Source organism: Buteo buteo, chromosome 1 (assembly GCF_964188355.1).
Source record: "Buteo buteo chromosome 1, bButBut1.hap1.1, whole genome shotgun sequence".
NCBI classification, from domain to species: domain Eukaryota; kingdom Metazoa; phylum Chordata; class Aves; order Accipitriformes; family Accipitridae; genus Buteo; species Buteo buteo.
In genome coordinates this window covers 16,104,634-16,123,805 of record NC_134171.1, presented here as the reverse complement: position 1 = coordinate 16,123,805, position 19,172 = coordinate 16,104,634, and the positions used below count along the sequence as shown (strand labels likewise).

General features: G+C 41.0%; 1 long non-coding RNA gene across 2 annotated transcripts in view; it reads right to left on the bottom strand.

Moving 5' to 3' along the window:
• Positions 1-312: 312 nt before the first annotated feature.
• Positions 313-19,172, bottom strand: part of LOC142029032 (uncharacterized) — a 47,019-nt gene continuing 28,159 nt past the window's right edge. Inside the window, exons 4-5 of one of the 2 annotated variants that reach the window (XR_012649785.1) lie at positions 2,390-4,293; positions 313-687 (exon numbers count right to left, since the gene is read on the bottom strand). This is a non-coding gene — a long non-coding RNA (uncharacterized LOC142029032). The remainder of the gene's footprint in view (positions 688-2,389; positions 4,294-19,172) is intronic. The other variant, XR_012649788.1, reaches the window with a different exon arrangement.

Genomic DNA, 19,172 nt, shown 5'->3' with positions numbered 1-19,172 from the left:
CTCAGGCTGCCTGCACTTTTTTTCTCTGTAGATAGTAGCAGGGATCCATGGAAGCTATCACCACCAACAACAACTGGGTTTGATTTCATACTTTCTCTGCAATTAAGACATATTTTATAGGCAGCTCTTTGTTTTGTGGGATCATCAGGTCAGCTTGGAGCTTAGCTCATGAGATAGATACAGCAGCTTACTGAGCATGTTTTCATCTTTCCATTCAGCAAGAAAAGCTTCATATTTCTGATAAGGGTTCCTCCCACACAGAGCACTTATGCACAATCCAATTAAAAAAAAAGTGAAAACGAACGTAGGGTCAGATTTTTTTTTTATGTTATCCAATGATTTTTCCATATAAAAGCATGCAAATATGTGTAGGAGAAGAGGTGGTACGCAGATTTCCTTCTGCCAGGTGGCTGTACAAACTGCTAGATGATACACTCTTATTTCCTCTTGGTCCCTCTTTGATCTATTGAATTTTGAAGGTTTTTCTGCACGGTGGAATAGCTTCAGTCAAAAAGACAACAGATGCTCTCTGCCCCCTCACGCCCCACTCCAGCTCCTGAACCAGCATCGTAGTGGTTGGGCCTCTTATATGGGGGAGAGGCGAGAGATTTGGGTTTGAACCATCTCCAGCAGTGCAGGAAGTTGAGACGGAGTCTCTAAGACTCTTCACAAATGATCCAGCTTTCACTGTAAAATAAAAAAAACCAACATATAATAGCAGGCAACTGTGGAGTTTAGGTTCTTCCATATGTAAGTGAGAGCTGAGAAAATTACTTCAAAATTACAGTTTTCAGTACAACCACTTTCGTTTTGCCTGTTTTAGGCACCTACCTCATTTTTGCAGGAGATCCTTATACTATGTCCTGGAAAGCAGTCCCTCTAATTCCTGAGCAGAAGAGCTACAAATGCTACATTACCCACTATCAACAGAGAAGTGGCTATTTCTCAAGCTGCCTGGATATTACCACTGACCAAATTTCTCAGTTGAGAGTATTTCCGTTATTCAGAAACAGGAGGTCTTGTGGTTTAGTGCCTGTGAAGGCAATTTTGTCCATCATAAAGCAGTTCTCTGGAGCTAAGCTGTGCCACTGCGCCCAGCAATTATTAAGGTATTTCCCTTCAGCTGGGCCTGAACGCTCCTGTGTTACAGTATGGAGCTCCAAACCTCTGAATCTTCATTAAGATATTACCTTCTGTTTCGCACAAAGAATATTTGGCCGTTGAATGGGCAGTCGATGCCCTCCATAGAGACCTGCCGGGGTCCTCCCACCCATAGTCATGGAGCCACTAACAGTCCTACCAGTGAACCGCAGCTCAAAAACCTCTGACCAAAACCTCTGCGGGTCACGCTGTTATTTGGGTCTCAAAGCGTTTGCCTTTCAGGTGTAGAGCAGGTAGGTCCAGAGCAGCCTGCGGCAGAGGGGGTTCTCCCACAGCATCCCCGTGCTACATGCAGGAGGAGGACGTACCACCTTTGTCCTAGATCAGTTGGAAAATGACTGTCTTTCTTCCCTAAAAAATAGGGTTCTTTTTTATTTTCTGTTAGAGTAGGGCCTGCAGAAGTGACCCAAAGCTTGATTCACCTCTTACAAAAGGAACAAAGAACCAGATGTGGATGGAAAAGGTAGAAGAGCCTTTGGCCGGGAACCTCAGCTGAGGAAGGCCTAGGCAGGGCTCCATTTCACACCAGTCCTAAGGGGAAAGGACATTTCTTCTTTAGCTGAAAAAATAATGACCACTCTCTGAAAACCATATATTTTATTTTCCCTGGGTAACTCACAGGCATTTTACAATGGCAATAAAGTTTTAATTTAAAGCATCAATGATGCCATCTTTCAAGAGGTAATGCTTGGTTTAGTCTCTGGCAGCTCTTTGGTCCAAATCTCTTGGTCTTCACTTTTCATGGGCCATTAATGAAGAGATGAACTGCAGAAGAGAAACTTGATCCATTAAATCCATGCCATTAGTTCTTTTGTCCTCTTTATCAATCGTATCCAGATCCAGGTAGTGACTGGAATTTTCCATAAACCCCTATTGCTTGTTCCATTTTTCTTTCTTCTTTGGGCAGTTGTTATTTTAGTCTAAGCATAACTTTTGCCTACAAGATCTCTTGCATGGAGAGGAAACTTGCTATGAATACTGATATTTTATTGACTCATTTTATTTCTCAGAAAATGCTATGACTTTGCATAACTCTTGATCTGGAATGTATTGTTTTGTTGCCTAAAGAAACATTAATCATAAATTCAAGAAAGACAGGGGAACAGAAATAACAAAGATGAAACTGGAACAAGAAATGCATAAAACATTGGAAAGATGTAAATAAATTCACCAAACAAGCCTGTTAAATCCTAAGAATATCAATGATTTTATAGAAATAATTGCTTACATGCTAAAGCAAAATGTTTCTGATCATGACTGTTGTATTCTGTTTTGATAGCCCAAGATATTCCACTGTCTGAAGCATCTGAAGCATTGAAGTAATTTTCCTTTCAAAGTAAAAAGAAATACCAGATACATAAATAGAACTAACAATAAAGGCGTTTTTCCTACCAAAACAAAAAAAACAGTTAAAACAATTTTGAGTAACTTATTTTAAAGGAGATGATGAAACCAGATTTTCTTTTATTCTGAAAAAAAAATGCTATGAACATTTTTAGCATAAATAGATATTAATTTCAAAATCTCTTTACTTGACAAGCTATTTTCTTTGAAATATGAACCCAGAAAATTCTCAACCATTTCAGTATCTAAGACCTTAAAAGGCAGTAACTTTTGCTTGGTGGCAACTTCTCCATGATAGCCATTTTGCTATGTATAATATTGTGTGACTTTCTTAAGCTTGCTTATCACCTTAGAATTTGAAAGTTATTTAACAGTATTAAGGAAAGACAAAAATCATTTTCCAAATACAATGAGGACACTAAAACAGTCAGACATGGTCAAGCCAAAGCTTCAAAAACATCTACTCTATTTTGGATGCTCAGTTTGAATTCTTCCAATCTAAGCACAGAAAAGACAGAGGATCTGAAATTAATGGGCCTGTGTTAATGACTTAATCAAGGACACTCTGAGGAGAAAACTGCAGTAACATACATGAATTCACTCAAGGCAGTACCATTCCCATCACAGTGTGGTGGGAGGGTCAGTCAAAACTGGCACTCGTCCTTCTTCACCGCCCTGACGGAGGGTAATTTACCCATACCAATGGCAGGAGGGACCAGCTGCTGTTATAACAGACTGGCCCAAATGTCTCTAATCCTGTAAAAACTGGCTAGTCAAGGAATCTCCATCTAACCACATGGAGGTATGATTTGTGTTGAAATATCACTTAGAGGTTGTAGCCAGGGAGATGGTCCTTCTGGTGATGGTCCGCTTCCTTTCTTTCTGGGGCAGGAGGTCCTGGGCACAGGGCTGGGAGCAGCAGGACAGAACAGTCCTGTGGTTCATACCTGTGGTGTATGACCACACTGGCACCCTGCTATGTGGGCAGAGTCACTCGGGATGTGTGTAAGGCAGAGAAGGAAGAGCAGCGCCCATTTGCTCTTCTGGTGCCTCTTCTGTATTTACCCATGGGTGGGAGTTTCGGCATCAGGTCCTGAAGTCCATCGGGTCTGTCACTTAAATCCAGGGGGTCTAGCACTGCTACCCAGCATGGAGGAGTTCAGAAAACGCACACCGGAAAAATATATGTTTCCAATTTTAAGAAAAAGAAAGAGAAAAGGATTACAAGAGCAGTGAAAATGCTATGCAAAGGATTTACCTATCCTCTACCTGTGTCACTTGTAGAGGATTTGGATGGATTTTAGCTACAGGGAGTCAACTATTCTGACTGTGTATACTATACAGTAAGGACTGCACAAACAGGCATAGTCTCCATTCAGGTAATGCAATCAGCCTCTTATTTCCTCACATTACACAGCAGCACCAGGGGTACACATTGTCTCAGTTTGTCACATAGCCTGCCTGCTTCCATGCTTCCTCCAACACTCTTCCTCTGTAGGAAACTGAGCCCACAGTCTTCTTCAGCGTATGGATGATCTTCTTCTCAGGGGCTGCTAACATCTCATCAGTTAAGTCAGGGTGCCAACCAAAAAATAATACTTTTTTTTCCTGAAGCTAAAGGGCAAAAAATCCAGCAGCAATGAAGCTTAGATTATGCAATTTATGCCATTTATTAACTACTAAATTTCATTGCAAAGAAGCTTCTAGTGTGTATCACTGTTTCTCTGTCTTTTCTTTCCTCCCTCCAAAGACATGAGTAACTCACATCCTATCTAATGTGGCACTGACCTGTAAAAAACACAAAGAACATGTTTAGCAGAAAGGAGAGAAACACTAACTAGATGTATATTTATTTTGTTTGTCTCTAAGAATATGCACACACACAAACTCACATACACAGAGTTTCCAATGCTGTTTTACTAAAACAAATCTTCAGACCCCCAGCAACAAACAGCCAGTCACTTATTAGTAAGAATCCAAATGGATATTACAGAGCCTGACTACTTGTGCTTTTGAGATGTAAATATCAAAATTGCTTTTTGAAGAAGTAAAATGTAAAAGCAGTTAAAGTTCAGTATTCAATTTTTTCCTCTTCTTTTGATAAATGCATTTACATTTTAATTTTCAGTGTTTTCAATTTTCATCAATGAAAGGCTGTATTTCTGGATGAAAAGCACAATAATAAAATGTTCTCCACTCCATAATTTTCTTGTAATTCACAGAAATGATCTGAGGGCATATAGCTCACAACGATATATATTATAGTGTTCAGTGCAGAGAACTCAGTTGTTAGGGATGCAATTTCAAACATATGTATATTAATGAACTGGCTGTGGCTTCATTAGAAATTCCTATAGAGTTTTTTGCTGACATAGAATCATCACCGCTGTAATCTTACAAATCTGCAAAGATTGTCAGGACTGTGCATGTTATTTCATTTATTCAATCAATATAAGTGTCAATGACAATTACACTGCAGAAATCCATATAATAGTCCTATGTTTTTAAGTCCATATGGCACCATAGATTATGAAAGGAACAGAACAATGCAACGTGCCGTGTCTTACATAATTTGGCAAAGCAGCATGGCTTTATTTATAAGAAGAACATACTATAAATCCTTTTCTGCTTTTATTGCAATCAGTTCCTTTCCTGCACTCAAAATGATAAAGCAGATTTTGCTAATGTGAAAAAAAAGGTCCAAACAAACACTGGATACATTATTGGTCTTTATCCATAGCATGGGATAGATTTTAGCTATACACTTTAATCACTCTGGCTACTAGAAACTGAAGAAAAAACATTGTAACTTGCCGAACAGACAACAGCATCTACAGTTAACAACTGTTCAATGCGGTACCCATTATAAAATGTAAGATTGGTGTGCAGAGCTATAAAAAACATACAGATTCCATTCTCAAAAAAACTGGTACATCAATAAATAACGCAAGTTGAGAAACCAGCGGATAAGGCAAAATACGTAGGAGGTCAACAAAAGTCTGGTAGATAAAGCTCAGAAGCGAGGCTGAAAAAGCACAGAATGGAGAATGCATTCAGCACGCTGCCGAAGAATAGAGACAGGCTGCAAGTAATAACAGGCTTCCTTGGGGGAGCCTGCGATTTCATCTCGGCACGGAGACTTGCCGCCGTAGGGAAGTGTCCCTCTGCTCATGCTAAGGGAGCCCAGGGAGCCGTTTGAAGGCTTGCTCTTTGGGGAGACTGCATTCTTCTTTTCTGCAGATATGGCAACGGGGGGGGGGGGGGGTCTGCTTGCAGCAGACACCTTGCCCCGCTCATATTCATTTATTTTTCCCTCTCTAAAGCTTTATTTCTCCCTGCCTAGGTTTGTGGAAGCTCCCACGAGCACTCCTTGCACCTAACTCACGTCTTCTGATCAAGTTTCATTTTTCAGCTTTGGTCAGCGTTCTCCTCTCCACATGGCTGTCAGGTTTGTTATTCTTTTTCAGTGCAGAGAGATGGGACTAAGACGGACCTATAGCCCTCCCTCCTTCAGCTCTGGCGCTTCCCATAGGCATCCTCCTCCGCCTCCACATCATCCCATCTGGGAGAGAAGAATAGGAGGTGAAAAAGCCTAGCCTTAGCAAGCCAGTGACTGAGAGCTGGCTGCTTTCTGGAAAAACCTCTAAGGATAAGCATCAGGAAGAGCTTTTTGAGCCAAAAGTCAGAATTGGCCCAAACATCATGGTTGTAAAGGAGGCATGAACCACATCATACTGGAAATAACCACACACACAAAAGAACTGTTGGTCTGGGAGTCTAACTTCTTTTAAGAGAAAAGTTAATAAACATAAGAGTAAGATTATGTAACATAATGCTCACTTGCTCAAATCTGGAGCATCCCCAGCCCTCATACAACTGATACAATTTCAAACATGAACATCATATGACTAGTAGAGTACCTTAAAAATAGGAAGGAAGCATATTCACTTCTACAATAATTATTCCTCATTATATTAACATAATTATATGTATTATTCTAAGCATAGTACATGCATATTTATTGACAAAGTCATGTCATCAATATATTTTTCCTGAGAAAGTGTCTACTGAACCAGTGCTGAAATCTGAGTATTTTAGTGGCATTTAACACATTGCACTTGTTCACTCGCAAGATCATGTCCTTCACGTTTTTGGAAACTTAGTCAAGATTGTTGTGTTCACTCATCCTAAATTTATTTGACCTTAATCCATGCTTGATGATGCACTGAGAAAGCCAAAAGGGACATAGCAGACATAATAAGAGATGTGCCTCACGGCAGGGAGCAGTTTATTCTAATGATTATTTATAAACCCCTTCAGTTCCCCAAGATGTGCTTTAGCAGTTGATTAGAGTTTTTTTCAGCATATTAGAAGCTGTTCCTAATAATATGGTAGATTCTTCTAGCTGTTAGAATTGTTTAAGTCGCTGATTAATTTTGTATCAGTTGTGATACTAAGAGGAGGTACTTGTCCCTAGTCACAGCCCGTATAGCCAAAGAAAGGGAGCTTCGCTGCTGAAGACCTACCCCTAGTACAAGCAGGCAGTCGAGAGGCTCTTTAAGATGAAACTCCCTTTGATTTCTCCAGATATTTTTTTTCCCAAGTTAAGGCTGTAGGACTTGGCTGTGAGTTTGCAAGTGCCAAGGAGCTGAACTGAGTTTTACTACTCCATTACTCATGTGTCTCTATTTTTCCCCAAACTCTTTATATAGCTGCCAGAGTTCCTCTGCACCTTGCAAGAGATGGATGAGCCAAGAAACACCTCTTTAGCAATACCTGTAGCACTTGCCAAGTGCCAAGTCATCTATTTTACGTAGGATATAAGCAGTAGCTCTGTGTGCTATACTGCAAGCCGACTGTCCTGTAAATAAACCCTGGTCTTTCCAAGTTGACCCTCTGCGCACATTTAAACACTTCATCCTGCAGGACTCGGGGCTGCACCGTGATGCACAGCGGCTAAGAGAAGGAGTCTGCAGCCAGACAGCCCTGCAGTAAAGTGCTGGGGACATCAGCAGAGATGGCTTCCCAGAAAAGTTAATTACCAAAGTCAGGATTAGAATTTGACTACTTCTGCCTCCGTCCAGGAGGTCGCTACCCTCTCCTCTTGCCCAGGTTTGACTCTGGGATTACAGGAGCTGAGGTTTCCCTCTCCTTCTTGGCAGCTAGCCGTGATGGACAGCGAGTCCATGGTGGGGTGGAGAGGACAAGGGAAATAAATAGTGGGATAAGCCAAGCCTTGCTGTTACCTGTATATTGTATTCTCCACTACAAATGTTTGGCAGAGACGTTTGTTTCTTAGGAACCACTGAAGCTATTTGCACGCTGCTTGTACTGCAAAACGACTGATTGTTCCTATTCATAGGCAGAGCTAATTTACCTTTCTGCCAAAGCAATTTTCATGGAAAACAGAGTTTTAGACAACAACTGCAAAAAATACCTTCTTTATAGAACGATACAACTGACAAGCAGTAACTTCCCTGACCCCAGTCCAAAAATGTAGCTTTTATGCAGGAGTCTGAAAAAATCTATGATAGGTGAGGAGAGGGAAATCACTGCATCCTTTCAGGATTAGTTTTTGCCCTTCTAGCACCTACTTCTCCGAGGGGCTGGATCCTGCAGGATGACAGCAATTGCTGTGGTTTCTGTGCATGCGGCAGTGTCACTGCTGGCCCAACAAGGTGAGATAAACTACTTGTGCTGACTAGCGGTCCCACAAAAGTGCTGTGACCATTACATGCACAAAGACACTGAGCATTCGACTTGCAAAATCCGGCGGGGGGGTGGGTATGATAATGTTTCATTAGTGGCCATGCAGTGACTTTCTTCCATGATCAGGTTCTCCCATACTTTGGCAAAGCTATGCCACAGCGAGCTGCAGGAATGGGCTTATAACATGCAAATAGCTACCACGGTCAAAGTACAGTCCTGCTCCCACTGCAGCCGACTGCAAAACTACCTGACTTGCAGGATGGGCACGTGTGGGACTGAATTAAGCCCACTCCCTCTTCTGCAGCACAGTCACTTCCCCCATATCCCCCCTTCCCATTTAAGCACAGGCACAGAAGCTTCTCGCTCAGCTAAGGGCAGTCTCCTCAACCCACAGCCTGTGCAGAACACCTCAACACATCTGAGCTGCGGATGCCTGCCCTCCCCATGACCTTCTGCAGCCCACAGTACCATGCCCTGGCTTATCCCAGGTACAAAGTGAAAAAAAAAAAAAAAACAACCTTACAGTGGGCTTTGGTTTCCTTAGTCTGTAGCTTCTGGATTTGGTGGGCTTTTCTGCTTGCAGTTGAGCTGACTTTCACAGCAAATAGCATAGATTAAGTTCTGTGCTCTGAGCAGGGATTTCTCATTTCATACATCATTTATAACTTTCTGCAGTGATTCCACAAAGTCAGTATCTCTCCATAACACAAAGATGAGAAGGATGGAAAATATAGCTGAAAAAGTGACAAACCTGCAAATTGCATTTATGTAGAGTTCTGGTGCCACAAAGCTTCTACAGCAATTTTATGGAAACCTAGCAAATTCAGTATAAATAAATTTGCAGTTTAGGAAAGTTATGCATTTATGGATTTCAGCACAGTGCCATATTACAGCTTAGCAGAGATGCTAAATATCTCTCGCACAAAATGGAAATTAAATCTGCTGTTCTATTTTGTCAGATCAGGTCTTTGCCCATGGTACCCTGGGCATAGATTTCACTGCTCTTCCCTCACAGAAGTTGCAGTAGCAGTGAAAAATCACACAAACAAAACCCACTTTTGCAAAGGTTGCAAACACTAAGTACATCAGATGGCTCTATAACTGGCAAGTGATGTCTTTTTTCAGTTCCTGTTTCTCTGGGATATTCCATCCATCACTCATTACCAGAAAGTAAACAGAGGCTACAACGGAAGAACCCCAGTACGTTTTGGTGGCATCCTGATTCCAGTGAAGTAAGCAGCAAAAACCCTGCAGGTTTTATTAGAGCCACAAACTGCTCCTTTGTACTCTGTGCTTGTTTTCATAGCCACAGCCGGTTGCCAAAATGCTGGTCCTGATCCTGCTTTCATAGCTGGATAATCAGGATTTACTATGACCTAAATTAGTGAAGTCAGAACGGTGTAAATGAGAGGAGAACTGGGGCCATCTGCTGTGAATTTCCAGACATCAAAAAGGAACTGAAGAAGTGAGAGATTTTCTTACCAGCTTTCAATTCCTAATGGGCAAAGGTTTACAAAGAAAAGTCCTATCATGCCTGTCACCCATATTTAACTGTATCTTAAGTCAACAGGAAATAACGTCAGTAGTATACACACACTCACAAACACACACATAGGAAAACATAAAATTGAATTCAGGTTGAAATGCTTTTCATTTCAGTGCAGCATGTTGCCATCAGATAAAGAAAAAAATATGTATTATTCTCTGTCTAGCTCTTCCAAAGGAAATAATACCAAAGGTTTAAGAACATGCATTGGCTTCCTTCCTGATATGATTTAAAATGTTCTTTTCCAACGTAAGTGCAAAACCAAACATTAAGGTTGAAAATCAAGCACGCTAGTCACGCACATTCAAAACTGCTGTGAAAAACCTGGACCTGCTAAAGCCAGTGGCACAACTCCCATTGACTTCCATGGGGCCAAGATTCCATCCAGTGTTCCTAGGAGAACATTACATTGGCCACATTATGTATCTCATTTAATGGACTACGTTAACAAGCATGATTTATTAAGATTTACATTCAACAAAGAAATGAATTGAGTTGTGGAAAGTATTTAAATTAATGTATTTGTAACAATAGGAGCTCTAAATTAAGGTAGCATTCAAAATCTTATTTTTGGTACTGCCTGACTTCTTGCTTTCCAAAGAAGTATTGCAGTAAGGGATTTGAACTTGATTTCCCACTTTTCCCACAATAGAACAGCAAAGGTATGACTTAACATAGGAGTTTTATCAAAAGCTTCCTTAAAAAAACAAATGAAAAAAACTTCAAATCAGGATATATTAAGGCACAAATTGTACAGAGACATGAGTAAATTATTTTGTTCTTATTTTTGTCAAACCAATTCCCTGCTTATTTTTAACCTGATTACAAGTCTACTGGCTGCCAGTAAAATTTGGATCCAAATTTTTCTCCTAACCAAGAGAAATTGTTTGAATAGTAAAGTCAGAGTTTCTAACATCTTAATCAGGTTGCTTTCTGACTTTTTTAATAACAAAAGTAATAGGCTACATTAAAACTGGAATTCTTTAAAGTCCAAGATAAACATCATCATAGAATATCCATTTCTTTAGGGAAATTCTAGTATAAGAATGAAACTAATAGGATTGTATTGAAGTTACTTTAAAAATCTATAGCAGTTAACAGATTAATCTACTTTCTCTAAGTTTTGCTGCCTTTTAGATAGTTTTCTAGGAGGACTGGAATTACGCATTCTGTTACGCAGCCGCTACACCTCTTAAAAGGTTATGCATTTCTTGTCACTTCGCTGTGGCCCCAACAGACAAACAGGTCATTTCATTTGTTTTCCTATATTGCAAAGCTGGAACATTGTACTCATTTTGCTTTGTCCAGTACCCTTGTTTGGCCTCAAGCATCTCAGTAAGCAAGAGACTAAGCTGCCGTGCCTCGCCAGTCACGCCAGGCGGGCTGCATTCTCCCGCGACCCTGCAAGAGCAGCACATTGACTGGCGAAGGGTGGGCAGGCGATACCAGCACCCTAACCAGTGGGAGAAAAGAGCTGACCCACAGCACAAACCCCGCAGATTCCCGGTGCGGGCAGCCGCGGACGTGCAGGCAGGCGCTGTGCCGCGCTGCGGGCCAGGGGCGATGCTTCTGGGTGCAGGCAGGGGACCCCCCGGGAGCGGATCGCCCCGAGTGCCCATGCACGGCTCGGGGCAGGGGACGCAGGGCACTGCGGCACGCAGGTGAGGCAGAAATACTTTTCTCACCCCAAAAGTGGCCGACAGGCAGACCCTGAGCGGGCGGGAGGCAAGCACAAAGCAACCACTGAGAATGATTTTAACTTCCAAGAGCAAGTAATTGCCACCTCCACCCGGCCCCAAACAAAATATTTCCAGGCAAATCTGTACTGAAAGGGAATAAAGTCTGGCCACTGCAAGCAACTGTCAGAAACTCTAAATAATGAGATTTGGTTATAGGCATTTCTTAATGCAGAACAGCAGTAGCAATGAATATGCTGGGACAATGCAGGGTTTTTTATTCTCTTTCTGTGGAAGAAAATAAATGGGGAACTTCATATATTCACTGGCTCCAAAGCCAAGAAAAAATAATCGCAACCACTCAGCATAACCCGTTGCACAAGCAAGTTGTATAACTTCTTCCGAGTGCTTGATTAAATATTCTCCTAAAAGATGTGCTTTACTTTTGCCATAAACACATCAAGAGATGCTGAATTTACCACATTCCTTGATAAATTATTCCTTTTCTCCCTGCTAAGAAACCGCATCTTCTTTCAGGATTCATTTTATCTAACTTCAATTTGCAGCCATCTTGTTATGCTTTTCTCAGCAAGATTGAAAAATCCCCAGCAAGAGCCTTGCTGGAGAACCGTGCTGCATTCTTGTTATGCGTTAAGCACCCTTCCTTCAAGCCATCTCTCAACTTTCCCTTTGATAAGGAGTTCAATCTGTTCACAGCTTCTCACATCACGACACTTCGTGTTCAGCCACTGGATCTTGTTTGCAGCCCCTTTTTGCTTCATAGCCCTTGCAGTCCTGTCCTTTAAATAATATTCCTGTCTTGTCTTGCATATGTTCTCTCGTTTGTGCTGCAAACTTCACAAACTAGGAGCCTCCTGAACACACCATCGGTGTACTTTATCCAGCAAAACTCTCACAGAAACTCAGCTGTTAACCACTGAAATATGATCTTCTACTGTGTCTCCCCTGCCCTCCGAAATGGCATGATAACAAGAAACTTTTACAGCAATTTCAGTACCGAGGCCTATTTTAAACAACATCAACTTGTTTTAAACCTCATCCTATGAACACACTGTGCCCCGGATCTCCCCTTGAAGTATCATGGGAAATAGAGACCATCACCATAGTTACTTGGATTCCCTTCTCCTTTCCTTTCTGTTACTTTTCCCAACCATGACAGCTTCCCACCGGCATGGTGCGAGGGGAGGTTTGTCCACAGGGCTGGTCAGGTACTGCCCTCCCTTCCTCACCGCCTCCTCCCACCCCCCATGGCTTCACCTGGCCACAAATATTTAATACCATGCCTCACTCTGTAATTTTTCTTTTGTCTGTGATTTTTTTTCACAGTGGAAAGAGAATCCAGTTTATTAGTTGGATCTTGTGGGGTTTTCTCAATATTACTAGAAGCCGCCAATATTTTACCAACTAAAGGAAATTTATAAACAGCCAATTTCTAAATTAAACAGATGGCTTATTAAAAATGAGCAGTCGCTTCTTTGGCACACAAAACCAGTTTTAACTCTTTTTGTATTATAATATTACTGGCTTTGTGTATGTTACAAGTAAGAAGAGTGACAGTTATCACCGACCCACCGTGTTAAGCAACAAATAAAAAAAAATCGGTTGTGTGTTTTTGTTACAAATTGCAAAGATCCTGTTACCTTCACTTATATGTATGTAATAGAACTAAGTAAAACATTAAGCTAGTACTGAATTCATGAACAACTGGTTTCATTTATTGCCAAACATTTGCAAAATTGATCCAGACCTGCTAGACAGAAAAATCACCGTACTGGATTTCTGAAGTGACTGCTGATGCCATGGTGCCCCTTCTTCAACTAACCCGGGGTTAGATTGCTCACTCAGGATGTGGGTAATCTAAGTGAGCCTGAGACTTAGAGATCTTTTTTATTCTTAGAATGTGAACAAAAACCTCTTAACACATGAACAAAAACCTCAATAATTCAGACAGCCCAAACATGTAGCCTAAACAAACAATCACATATGAGACAGTCTTAACTTCATAATTGCAAAAATGAGTAAAGACACATTTTCTTGCAGCGCTGGACAAAAATCTGGAGAACTTTCTTTCACTTTTCATCAAAACTTTCCAAGAAAAGCTTCACACGCGCTTCATACATATATATATGGACATATATGTATCAGAAAGCTGTAGATGCGACATTAGAATACAGCTTTAATTTCTAAGAAATTAGGGGACTTGGTTTCTCTCCATTTATCACATCTTATCCGAAGACTGGAAACAGCACACTAGTCTGATTCAAAACCTCACATGCCCAATATTTCCTAAGAGCTGAAAACAAATTAACAAAAGATAGTCTTGCCTATTCCTCATCCAAAGACTGTGGCTGTTCATCTGAACAAAACTCCTGATCTAAATCCTGAAACTTGTGAGATTTCCTTTTCTTCATCAGTGTACTGTATGAAACAAGCAGCTTTGAATATATTTGTCTGAAACTGAAGAATATAACTCCCTGAGAATATTAATAAACCTACATAATATTAATATATCTACATCTAGGTGAAAGGTATGATAGTTCATCATCTGAAATAACTATTTGGATTTTCTTCACAAATACAGAGCAAGCAAGCATTGACCTCTAGAATTATTTTCGGCAGAAAAAGGGGGTCATTGCAAAAACTACATACTTGCCAGCAAGGTAGCATTTTTATGGCCAAAGATTTGCATGTTTGTTGATTATCTAGCGTGTGCAGCTTCCAGAAACTTTAATCAAAAACTCACCGTGGCAGAGGAAAAAGTTATCACCTTAGTTACAAATACATTTCTGTAATGGATAGCTTCCCCAATCTTGCCAAGTTAGCCTACACTGTACTTCTCTGGAACGATGTTGCTGACACTATCATGAGATATTGGTATATTTAAGCTAAGTCTGAGGATTTCAAAAGACTTTCAAAGAAAGAAACCTCATGACTTTCTATAACTGGGTCTCTGTCTTGATGCTATGAATACTGAATCTGCAGTAATTTCATTTAGAGAGAATCAGAGAAAAAGGTCACTTCAAACATGGGAAATTAGGCAATGTGATTCTACCAGAAATCACGTTGAAAGGATTCATTTCTTCAAAAATAAAATAAAGGAGTAGCTAAAAATATTAATCTTGTTCCACAGATGTTTGATGGAAAAGAACATGTGAAAGAAGCTCCCAGCCTGTAACAGATAGACTGAAGCACTGCCACATCCAGTCTATGATTCAATTAGACAAAGAAAACACATATACATAGGCTGCATTTTTCTTCAGTTGTTGCCTCCCTTCCATAGGATATTATGTGTTGGAAATGCTGCAGCTGCTCAGTGCCACACCGAGGGAAATGGCGTGGGCTCCCACTGCTGCAGGATTTCGTCCAGAATGGCTGAAGACACTGTGGCATTATCTTGCCACCTTTTCCAGGCGTTAGCAGAATAGTACAGGGAAACAGAGCACCAGACGTCCTGACACATCACATGTACAGTGATTTGATTTTTTAAATGCCTTTAGCCAGCAGGACAGCAACTGAGGGCTTTTCTAATATCCATGTTTTATCAGATCATCCTCTTTAACCAATAGTAGTTTTAGATGCTGATGTGTGTCTGCACATCCTTTAGTAGCTGGCCTCTTCTGTGATAAAACATGGTATTTTCTGTCTTGTAGATACTCTCTACCCTAAAAGGTTGTCATTTGTGCATTGGCCATACTGGATAACAATTATCCGGAGTAACAGTGATTGATATTTTTAAGTCTTAAAGTAGTGGCAATGTGGCAAGCATCTAATTGCTGTACTTGGTCTAAAACCAGAAATAATATCCAGTCTGAGCTGAATGAAAGCCAGACAGTGACAAAACCAAGAGGATTTGTGTGTGTGACAGTGCACTTGATTTATTGCCTCAGATTGCAAGCAGTAAAAGGCAGTGTCAGTACTCATTTTCAGGTGACAAAAGATATAAAGAGGTTATTATAAGGACTCCAACAAGTTTCTACAGGTCTGATCTGGGAGAAGATAGTAATGTTAGGTGTTACGTAGGGACGGAGCAGAAACACAAGAGGCTGAGAATAACTGACCATGGAGGAGCTTCCCAGAAAGCAGCTGAGGGCTTCAACCTTTGAGAGCTGTATACACCCAAAACACAGATTTTCAAAGCTTTTATTCAGTCCTGAGACGTTTCAGCTGCTAACAAATAATAAAGTCCCCAAGGCATGTAATATTTTGCTTCTAGGTGAAAAACTATGCTCAGAAATGAAGGGCGCAGTGCTGAGCTCACGCCTAATTCCCAGCAGGACTGGCACAGTAAGGTCCCTTGCCTCTCTCTGTGGTTCAGCCCCACAAGGTCACACATCCTGGCAATATGTACCCCAGGCAGAGCAGACAGCGTACCCTTTGGATCATTCACGGGGGCTGTCAAGGGAAACGTGCTCAAATCCCTGATGCTTATACAATCCATTTCTCAGAGCAGGACCCCAGCATCAAACTCCAGGATCCTCAGAGGCGAGCCGCTGGCAATAAAAATCAATGGCAAAATCTCAGCAGAGTCACATATTTCACACTTGTCTCTTTTATGCTTTCAGTGGGCCACTGAAAAAACACAGTTAGTCAGTTAGGGTGGGTTTCACCTTGTCTAATTTCAGCTGCCTGAAAGTTAAGTGCCTGTTCAAGGGGATATTGTCAACACAAGGAGAGAGACACTTGCGGGGGGCAATTTATCGCACTCATCTCAGACACCAACCCTAGGATCAGACAGCTCCCTGTCTGGAGGGTTCTCTTTCTCTTAGCGGTTTGGGGTATGTCTGTACTGCAGGACAGTGCAATCCATGGTGTGTCCTGTAGTCCTGCTCAGCCCGTTGTCAGCCCGGAGAAATGCTGGGGCTCCTGGGGCTCCCTCCCAGCCCACAGGCTCAGGTTTTCCTGCAGAAACAGCCAGGGCATGCAGAGGGACAGGAAAAAACTCTGGTTTCAACCCTACGATGCAGTTGGGTTGCAGCAGGAGTAGACATCTGAGGATGAGGACCATGGAGGGTATTGCAGTGCTATATATTGTAATATAAAAACTGCTTGGATTCACAGCTTAGGTGAGGACTCTTTTAGCCAGATAATTAGGGGAGATGAATCTAGAATTTAATGATACATACGTTAATGATACTTTTAATGGCACTTGTGAAACAACACCAGAATAAACCTTGAACATATTCTCTCTTACTATCTTTCAGACTGAACTCATGCTAATGGCAAATACATTTCAATGCTGATTATATTTTTTTAAAATTCAATATAGTACAGTAGCTTCTACACAAATATAGTGCTGGATTTGCAATATATATCTTGCAAAGAAAAAAAATAGAGATATACAGGAATGCATCCACTACCACTGAACACATTTTCCAGCTTCCAAAATACTTCTCAGATTTCAGCATATTTATTATTACACCATATTTATTTATTTTAATTCACGTTCCTAATTCATATTCATTGAAATTTCACTTAAAACTTTACATAAATAAGAAGAAAGCAGGTCATATTTGGTCTAGATTTTCTTCTTTTTTTTTTCCCCAACTAGAATTGGCCAAAACAGAGATGAAAAGAAGCTTCTTTCCCATTCTGTTTTATTCTGTTCTAAAAAGAAGGTCTTAAGTGGTGTTACTTTTCAGAACTATTATATGAAATTATGTCAGAACTAGAAGTAAGTACATGCTGCCTTCAGATACATACCATTAAAATGGTAACATTTAATATTACAATATTGAGGTACCTTTATTAGTGCTTTGTTTGCCCCAATTAAGTCTTTAACAGTATGCTACCCCAATGTTTTGTGGATTCAACACGAAATGGATGGTATTTTGTATACTATATTGTTTAGTGAGCATCACAAAGAGGTCTTGCTGTATAAACAGCAAGAAAGATTCCTTATCCACACAATTCACAAATGTAACAGGCAACAGAACAGAAAATAGAGGCACAGAGAGTAGAAACTATATATTTATGATAAATATAAGCTTATGGCCTATAGGTTAATAGCAAAGGCAGGATGAAGATTCATGTCTGCTGATCACCAAGGCAGGGATTTCCACCTGACTTGTGGATAGAGGCAGGAACTGACCTGCCTCCAGACAGTGTTGGGCACACACAGCTCAGCTCTCTTCCAGAAGATGTACAGGAATATTCTATTTTGTCTTTGAGTTCATATGGTTAAAATCCTAAAGCCAAGTTTCAGCATCCTTTTGGCTGGCTCTGAATTTGCCAACTCTTCCAAGATCAGACCTGAGAAGCAAGCCCTATTTTGGGCTCCCATGAAATGTGAAGCATTTAAATAGACTAGGTGAAGACGGGTCTATTCACCAAGTACACTTATTCTCAGGTTGTTACAGGCTTCTTTTGAATCGTCTCAAGTTCCTTCAGCACTTAAAAGCTTAAGCATGGAACTATTTGCATGATAGGGTAGATGAGAGAGGAGCCATACACTATCAAAAAACATTTATTCACTTACAAATGCTTGCTAAAGAAAATGCTTCAAAAGGTACCAAATAGATACTCTATTGCAAAACAGGAATTTAACTAATGTGTTTTGGTTTATAATCATATAAGATAAAACTAATGGATGTCTGACATACAACAAACAATGAAATATGGGCTGAAAACCAACTATTCTGAGCAAATGAAAAACATTCTGCTAGAGCTGTCTTCTGTAATCCCAATTTATCTTAGTAAAGCAAGTTAGGACCTTTCTAGCCTCTTAGAGAACTAAACTACTTGTGCAGCTCCCTCATCCAGTCCATTTCATAGGTGCAGGGCTGTCGCTGAGCTCTTGATCTTGGATAACATCCATGTCTGTACCACCAAACTGCTGTCCTACCAGCCTTTGGCCCAACAGCTATAGGACTTTCATACCAGATTAGCCAAGAGCAAGCTTGAACATCTTTGGTTTTCAGTTACTACCAAAGTTTTCCCTTTTGAGGAAAGTTGCGCAGCAGTGGGAGACTCTCTCCTCTATTTCTGCCCTTTCCTTGATTATTTGGGGGGTGTCAGTCTGTGACACCTTTGGACTGCATGGTCTCCTCCTCTCCAGAGATGCCTAGCCACCAATAAATAGGACTGCCACTAGATTTGGCAAAAAAAAAAGAACAGTTTGATAAATTGCCTGGCATATTCAGTCAGTACTGGTAATTGTAGCTATCTGGAAAACCTGGACAAATGCAAATTTCTGCTACAGGGGTTGACTCTACAGTGCCTGCACAGAAAGCTCAACACTTTTTGGCTTTGTTGCTTATATCCACTGTCTTTGCTGCACCAGACGTTCTGCACAGTTACCTGGATTGCAGTGTTACTGTCCTCAACACATCGACAGATGTAAAACCTCTCTCATTTGCAATAATCACTGCATGTGCATGCTACATGGCACATGTACACATAGCCTTGCCCGGGGGAAAAACAGAAGGCCAGCTTCTACAGAGCTGAGCCCCTTAGAAAATACTGACTATAAAACAATCAGGTAGGAAGGCAATTGGTTCTGGGACTTAAGGAGAGAAGCAAAATAGGTGCACATGCTGCCATTACAGCTTTCAGAGAGCATTTCTTCTTGTGGGGATGCAAACAGGACAGAGCCCTGCAGGCCTGCATCTGGACTGGACCCGCTACTGGCCCATCACTTTGAACCTTTGTCTGGCAGATGCTGTATGAAAAAAAATAGGTTTGTACTATCTACGTACAGCATGTGCCATTGTGGGTTC